Source organism: Dermacentor silvarum, chromosome 9 (genome assembly GCF_013339745.2).
Source record: "Dermacentor silvarum isolate Dsil-2018 chromosome 9, BIME_Dsil_1.4, whole genome shotgun sequence".
Lineage (NCBI taxonomy): Eukaryota > Metazoa > Arthropoda > Arachnida > Ixodida > Ixodidae > Dermacentor > Dermacentor silvarum.
Window position 1 is genome coordinate 161,185,305 of NC_051162.1, and position 9,092 is coordinate 161,194,396.

Below are 9,092 nucleotides of genomic sequence, written 5' to 3' on the forward strand. Positions count from 1 at the left end.
GCCTGAAACAACGTTTCCGGTTGAAAAAGCATTGTCGAGCTATGGAAATTTTGCATTACCTTTGCGCGAAGAATAAGAAACGGCTGTCAAAATCGGCAGTAACGGCCCGTACAACATTCCGGGTCGGCGGTTCATTTAAGGCTTTTTTCGTTGTTAATATACCAATCGCAAAAGCAAATCAGTGTTGCAGCCCTTCCAGGCATACTATGCAATACGGACAACAACTTTTCGTTCTGATAGAGGCGTAAGTCTTAGTTGAAGGCGATATCGCCTCTACCATGTCTGTGCGAGACGTATGAGCGAAGCTACAACTGTGTCTGCGCGTTGGCATGGCAAAATATGAACTGGGAATCATCGATCGGCGTGGCGTAGTGGTAAGATACTGGGATTGGGATCTGAAGGGCGGAGGTTCGAATTATCGCGGATTTTTTTTTTTACTTTTTTCCCCTTTTTTTAATTGCATTACAACGTTCTCTGTTTCTTTCTGTATTCGAAAAAATATATAAGGTAGCCAGGCACCACGTATTTCTCGCTCTAGAGCTGCATTTCGCACCAGTACCCCGCGCCCAGCGCCTCCCAGTATGCCGCGCCTTGCCAGCGTCCCAGTATCCAGCGCGCGACACTGGGCCCATAATCAGGCATGGCACTGGGCAGTGGATACTGGGTTTTGCAATAGGGTTGTCAGGCAATATAGGTTCCTGGGTGTATACATACATAAAGACCTACCCAAGCGTACACCAGGATAATCTGAGGATAAAAGAGAAGCGGAATGCAGCTGTAATAAAACATAGATCACTTTGGGGCTACAATAAATATGAGGTGATGCGAGGAAACGATTATTGGCACCAACGGTACCGCCGGCAAAGGCTGTCCTGTGCTGAAGAAACACTCAGAAACAAGGATGAAAAAAATGGGCGGCTAAAGGTAAGAAATATCTGTACATCTAAAGCTTAGACACGTAATGAAGGAAGAGGTAAAGAAAGTTGGCAACCAAGTACAGGGCAACTGAACCCGACGCCATCACACATAAATTGAAAGAAATAGAGATGTAAAATTGGATGTAAAGGAGATAAAAAAATTCCTAATGTCGATTAAAAAAACATTGCAATTAAGCCAAAGGCAATTAGAGAAAATTTGTGCAACAACGCAGTAATCATTACCTTACTATTTTGAGGCCCGAGTTCGCGGCCTGATGACAAAAGCGTATACCCCTAGCAAAAACTCGCAACTGGATGACTCAAGTGCCTGACGCAGAAAAATTCCATAGATTACTCGGCAGATCGTTATGTAGTGCCAGGATATTCATCCAAAAAGAAGCGTAGGGAGCATCTGCCTTTCAGAATCACGGGTTCAAATCGGATGGGAGCATTAACTAGTCAGCGGTCGAAATAAGCAAGGGACGTTTATAGCACTGGTAGGAAAAAAAAGCAGGTAAGCGATCAATTAAGTCGGTGTCTTTGCAGCCATATGTAACGCAATATATAGACATATATGTTTCAGTGCTGAGAGAAAAAAAATCAAGGAGGGATAGGCAAAATTCTGCACTGCATTAAATCTAGAAATCCTGATTAGCTAAATCAGGATGGGTGAATATTTGTCGCTGCCTCGTTTGAAAGGGGATGCCCGTAGAAATCCGCAGCAGCACCGAACATAAAGGCTTTACCAAGGCTCATTTCATTCTTCTTAGAAGACAATTACGGTCCTGCGCTTAAGGAATGCCCTTTATTAACCACGAAAAAAGAATTCAGCATGGAAAAAATAAGTATTCCATGGATGGCTCACGCATGGGCAGGCCTGTGCCACGAAAAAAAGATTGAATGATTTATTGCTTGCCGATGTTCCGCTGAAAAAAACAACGTTTAGTCATGACCATAGGGTGAGAAAGTAAGCAGTAAGGATAAGTCATGTACCGCTTCGCTCGGCACGTTAAAGCCTTATTAAACGGTTAACGGGTTTGATTGGGAACAAATCACTTTATTGTCACGGCCGTCGTCTGAATAAGCAGGGGTACACTATCGCACTTTCCGAAAGTCTTCTCACGAAGCATCCGAGAAGACTGCTTTGCTCGAATATGAACGTGACGTTTTCAGAAGGATAGAGAGAGAGAAAGAGGCATTCGAGAAAAGTCATCTGGTTTTCGAAGGGCACGAGCATCATTTTTTTTATTGTCCCTGATCACGTCATCCACATATCGCGCTTTAGTCAGCGGTTGAAGAGCCTAGCCGTAGAATCCGTGGCCGTAGCCACCGTATCCGCCGTATCCACCATAGCCGCCGTAGCCGCGGCCGTATCCTCCGTAGCCACCATAGCCTCCGTAGCCGTAGTGCGCCCTCTGGTTATCGTAGTGGTGCGTGATGCCATGGCTGTAGCCTCCATGTCCGTGACCATAGCCGCCGTAGTAGCCGGCGTTTGCCATGGCAGCAACAACCAGGACGACGAACATGCACAGCTGCAAAGAGACAATGCTTTACTAGGTTCTCTCTTGAAGATTACTTCAATAAACATAGTTCTACTACAGGCAGGCACTGTCGTCAGATAAAAGACGCGGATGTGTCTCTTATGGTGCTTGTAATTGCGTCATTTGAAAGGCTGAAAGGAAAATATGGGCGACGTTGAAATAACTTTCTGAAGGAGCAACAAGCATAATACATTCTGTTTAGGAGTAATGTCACGGTGACTCTGAATTCATCAATGGTAAACAGAAAATTTAAAAAAAAAGATGCTAGAATTGTGTAGCAGAAGAATTTCATTAGGAATTCTGGATAGAGAATTGGATACCTTGTTCGCCGTCTTCATAGAGGAAAACAGACACCAAATTATTTTGATTTGCAGCCAAGATAAGCATTGCCTACGTACGGCAAAAAGCACCATTGAATCACCAGCCGCTACATTCACCTAAAGTAACATGCTGGCACCATCAAATCTAAGGATCGCTTACAGATGTGCAGCTGAAATAAACAACCTTTAGTCGCGATCATGGGGTTACAAGTACGCAGTAAGTGCTGTTCCGTCTCACTGTGCGCGCCGTCATGTTCACCCATATTCTGAACAGTGACGCGCTTTCCTGAAATCAGGCGCTCGGGTGGAGTGATTGTCCGCTTGTCTTTAATTCTAGATCCCCCTACAGCCAACGACAGCAACAACAAAAACATCATCATTATTATCATCACCATCATTGTTATTCTCCTACACAGCCGGATCATCTAGTTGCTCAAATATATCTGGTTTATATAGGGCGCTGCATATGGGAAGGCTAGATCACTTGGCTCTCTTCTATGTTAAGTTTCATGTGTTATTCCCATAATGCAAATAAAGTAAACGAAGACAGGTCCTTGTCTAACTGGTGCACCAATTTGTTAATGAGCCTTCTGCGCCTCTAAGTGTGCGTGTCTTGAGAATCAACTAGCACCAATTCGCAGATAAATATTTGCGCTCAAGCAAATACTGAAAGAGTTGACTAAATTTTGCTAATTTTTAAATTCTGCATATTGTCTCCCTGTACATACAATGTCCGCTTCTTCAAGTAATCCAGCTCAACTAGCTGAATCTACAACATGCGATTACTTTCCAAATTGCGTTAAGGCTGAAAGAAAACACGCACCCATATTTCGCAAAAGGCATACAGAATAATCGTTTAACGTTGATACCAAAGGCTAAGTACGTGCTATTATTAAGAAAACGCTCGAAATTGGTAGGGCCCTTCAAATCGAGATAAAAGCAATGGCTGGATACTTTTACTATAGCTGGAAGCGTACCGAGTTTAGTGAGTTTACTCATGTACTGAAGACAGGAAGAACATAAAACACATAAAATAACTCAGATACGAATCTTTTTTTCTATATTTTTTCCGGCCGCACTTTGCGCATGGTTGTGATACCTGATCTCCTTTCTGAAAAGTTCGTTAACGCGTTCACGCACTCTTGCAAGGCCCAAAAGTATATCGCCTCTGACTACACCAGCGCTGTTGCACCTCTCAAGGCCCCAACTAGAGTGACCCCTGACATCACCACCAATTCAACAGCAGCGGCAATATCCGTCGATATCTTCCAGCAGCGCAGGTACTTTGTCCAAAGCCAAGGCTGCAGTTCAAAGGTGTCTATCCACTGTCTAGACCTGCAGCGAATACTCACGAGAGTCTTCATAGCGAACTTCTGTGGAGCTGTAGCGAGCACTGTTCTTGCTAGTGGTTGGTATTCGGGCTTATATATATATGTATACCACCTCCACAAAACGAGTCATTCCAGTGACGGATGAAAGGTCGACCGGGGGTGGCTAAAGTGGATCCGGGCGGAATCCAGGCGGAATCCAGGCGCGTTCTACTTTCGAACATTTCCAGTAGCGGAGCGCTGGCGAGCGGAACGGTTCATTTAACGCGCGGTTGCGCACTGTGAAAACGACAAAAAAAGAAGAGAAAAAAAGCGAGGCTAGGCTTGTTTCAATGGGCTAGCCTGTGGGCATTGAAAGTAACACCTGTGCTAGTAGTCGAAGCCGTAGCCATTTAGTAAAAGTTCGCAGCTATAAGTGCTAGGGGTGTGCGAATAGCGATTTTTGAGACCGAATCGAATACGAATAGAATAAAGCCAAAAGCTAATCGAATATCGAATACTTTCCGAAGAGTTTCCGAATAATGAATAACCGTTCTCGCAGTAATATAAAACGATTTTCCCATCTCAGTATTCCTAAGGTTTGCACGTTTTTGTCATTACATATCACGTCATGAAGCGTTGTTTATCAAAAGCACAAATAGAGCATTAGGAGCAAACAAGTAGTTTCTTCGCACGCACAGGACTCTGCAAAGAGTGAGAATGACCACTGTACATAAAGTATGGCCACCGAAGTGACGTAGCCTGCTCCACTACACAAGTTCTCATGCTGTGCCCACGGGGGTGAAAAGTTGCCGTACTTTTCCTTCAGTTTTATGTTTTTTGGGCGCAGTTGATGCTCTGAAGTATTTGAAAAGTATTCGAAAAATTTTCGCTATTGGATTCGTAATTCGAAAGTTTTGAATATTCGCACACAGCTAGTAAGTGCAAAAATTGTCGCAACATTAGCCTTAATTAACAGCGTCGACAACTTCAAAAGAAGTCTTGGCACCTCAAAAAGTAAGTATAACAATAAAAGTTTTACCTCGATCTTGACATGATGGCGGGAGGCATCGAAGAAACTTTAAAGGATTTACTCGACTAGCTCTTATGTCCTCGAATTAAAATATATTTCTGACAATCTGGAAATTTTGCATGTTGCAGAGCATTTCGTGTCCATAAGGAAAGAATATATCTTAGACACCTACGCAGTAATGATGCCAAAACATCTATTACCGATGACTGGCAGTGGTGCAAAATATTGAACATCATGGAGATACCAAAGTCCGTATTTGTGGGCTACCCTGATTGAAGAGGCAAGGATGGAAGGGTGCGAAAAGAGCTCTACATGCAAAACGCGCTTCTTTATATAGGAAGTTCCGGGCAGCCTTAAGTCTTTCATAGAAACTTACTAGCCGTGAAAGGAAGTACAAATGACATATTTTGAACATCATCGTTTATTAAAACATTTATGGTACTGAAATTGGAATCGCTATGCAAACAAGGCACGAACAAGCCGTGTGAAATATACAGACAAGCGCAGCGCACAAGATCTGCCGGTGATTTTTGGTTCTCCGGACCAATCAGGTGCACAACTCCTGCACTCCATTTCTGTGTTTCAACGCTTGCTAAGAGGAATTGAAGCAATTAAAATATTTTAGAGATGATTTGGAGTGCCCCATATATCCTCTATTTCATTAATCAGGATCATACCTTTTGTTGGTAAACGTGTACTACGCAGTTATCATGTCATCCACTTGTTCTCATGGGGCAAATTGGTCGCTAACCTAACGAGAACTGCGGAATCAAATGTCTCAAACACGCTCTTCATTATTTTTATGCAACAATTTCGCTGGCGTGAATATGTAACAAATTGTATAATTCATATAGACCTCAACATAACACCATACATACATAAATGCCCATATATTCAGTGTTGCATAATAATTTTGCACACCATGTACCTCAGGCAGCACGACTGCTGCTATGCCTGCGGTAGACTAGGCCACAGAGCCGACGTCTGCCCAACGCCGGAGAACAAACTATGCAGGAAATGTGGGGCCAACAACCCCGACGAAAACCACACCTGCTCGCCTACTTGCGGCCTCTGCGGGGGCCCCCACGCCACAGCGGACAAGATTTGCAAGCAAAGATTCCAACTCCCGTACATCGTTCGACGGAGGAGAAGGGAAAGAAATGCGGAATCCAGGAATCGAGACCCGTCAACAGCACAAACAAGCGCCGGCAGTGAACCGGCTAGACCTTCGAGCAGGCGCTCCCGCTCGAGAAGCCGCTCGAGGTCCAGGAGCCGTTCCAGGTCCAGATCCCGGGGCCGCTCCAGATCGGGCGGCCGCTCCCGCGGCCCACAGAACAGGGTCCGGTTCGAGGAGCCAGCCGGTCCTGGGAAACAAGGCGCCACCTGGGCGGACAGAGTGCGGAGCGGAGGGAGCCCTGCCGAAAAGGTAACGGGGGGCGCGGCGCCAGAGCATGGTTCGTCTGAAATAGCTCAGCTTAGGAAAGAAAATGCCGAGATGCGCAGCATAATCGAGTGAATGCGAGCCGAAATAGCAGAGCTCAGAAAGGCTAATCAACCTCACTCCATTCCAGTCCCTATTTCAACCCCATCGGGGACCCCCTCGGGGACCCCCTCTCCCCAACCCGCAGAAGTTCCCATGGCCAATCAACCTCACTCCGTTCCAGACCCTAGTTCAACCCCCTCGGGGACCCCGTCTCCCCAACTTGCAGGCGTTCCCATGGTCGTGGAGGCGAGCCACCCGGGAAACCCCGCCAAAAGAAAGGCCGTTCCCAGCATGCCCGAAAATGTACAGGCTAAAGCCAAGTCGGAAATCAGAGAAATGTTGAATTCCATCTGCTTCGAGATCCAGAAGATTAACGAACGACTCTCTGCAGTGGATCAGCGACTTTTGGTAATGGATAAGAAGATAGACGCGCAAAACGTCAAAATTCGATGCTTGGAAAACAGAATGCCAGAAATAGTGCCCAAGGTGCAGGAAATGGACATCAGGTCGTCGACCCGCGTACGTCCCGTTTTCATGCCGGATGGCGCGTCGGTACCTACGCCGCCACCACTGCACGTCCCCGGACCTCCCTCCTTCGAGACCCTAGTAGCAACGCCGGAAGGCGCTCTATACAGCAAGGATGGGGCCACACACTCAATTTAGGATTTGGCAGTGGAACTGCAGGGGACTACACCATAAAAGATGCACCCTGCAGCAGTTTGTTCGCACTCACAAAGAAAAGCCACATGTTATATTATTGCAAGAAACGATGACTGATCAAGTTTCACTACAGGGATACAAAGCTCTTGCTCTCCGTGGGGACGGCAGAGGAATCTGTACATTAGTCAGCAGCAAGTTCACTTTCGTCGCACACGATCTAGGGGTCCGGCCTAGCAAGACGGAGACATCCCTAGTCGAAGTCATCCCAAGTCAATCCAACATCTCCAGCATTTTTATACTTAACGTATACAGCAGCCCGAGCGATCACAGACAACGTTTCAAAACCATCATCACTAGGGCAACGAAACTCGCCGGAAACTCTCCACTGGTTGTGGCCGGCGATTTCAACGCACCCTTTCACGCTTGGAACTACCCGCACGATACGGTCAAGGGCAAAAGCCTGTGGCAGGAGGCGGGAGATGCGGGACTTTTTATAATGACGGACCCAGCCTTTCCCACCAGACGCGGCACCTCCTCGACCAGGGACTCTGTCCCGGATCTCGCCTTTGTTAAAAACGCTGGCTCAGACGTGTGGTCGAATCTGCACATAGACCTCGGTAGCGATCATTACATCACGGCCACCAGCCTACAAGTGGAGCAGAAAAGAAAAAAGGCCTTCTCGGTCCCTGACTGGGACAAATTCCGTGAGGTTCGCAAGGCCCGCGCCGCCCGTGGAGAAAAGCCCGAGAGCCTCGCCCAGTGGTCCGAACTAATTCTGCAAGACGTCTGCTCCACCACCAAAATCATAGAAACGGATGTGCAGACAGACAAAATGGATAGCAGGCTAGCACACCTACTCGAGGCCAAGCAATCAATCCTCGAGAGGTGGAAAAGCCAACGCTTGAATCGCAAGCTCAGGAAAAAGATAGCCGAGATCAACAAACAGATAGAGGAGCACTGCCAAGCCTTGTCTAGGCAGCAATGGGACGAAATTTGCAATTCAATCGACGGGCAGATGCGCACGGGAGGGAAGTGGAATCTTCTGAAATATTTGCTCGAAGACTCGGGCACCAAATCAAACCAGAGAAGTGTCCTCGCTAAAGCGCTACACGAAGCCAAGAAGTCGTCTTCGGAAGCAGAAGTGCTGGAGACGCTAGCTAAGAAGTACCTGCCACTCAAAACTGTGGCCGATGAGGCGCCATACCCAGTATACAAAGGGAAGCCGAACTCCGTGCTGGACGAGCCTTTCCAAGTCAGTGAAATCCGCCGCGCCCTACATGACCTCAATGGTAGGTCGGCACCCGGCCCTGATCACATTAACAACAAGGCTCTCAGAAACCTAGAGGACGAATCAGTCGAGTTTCTCACAAATGAGATAAATCGCATTTGGGAGGAGGGAATTGTACCGGAACAATGGAAAGTGGCGAAGGTCATACTCATCCCAAAGCCCGGTAAACCACCGAGCTTGGACAACCTCCGCCCCATCTCACTGACATCATGTGTAGGGAAGGTGGCCGAACACGCCATCCATAACAGAATTGCCGAGTATATCGAGACCAACGACCTTTTCCCTCACAACATGATAGGTTTCAGGCCAGGCCTCTCCACCCAGGACGCCATGAAGCTTATCAAGGTCCAAATCCTGGAACGCTGCACTCGGGACACGAGAGCCAGCCTTGGTTTGGACCTGGAGAAGGCCTTTGATAACATCCGTCACGAGTTCCTTCTCGACGCCATCTCCAAACTCGACCTGGGCTCTTCCTTCCATGCCTTCGTCAAGTCTTTCTTGAGCAAACGATGCGCCATCCTCAAGGCTGGAGATTTGGAATCA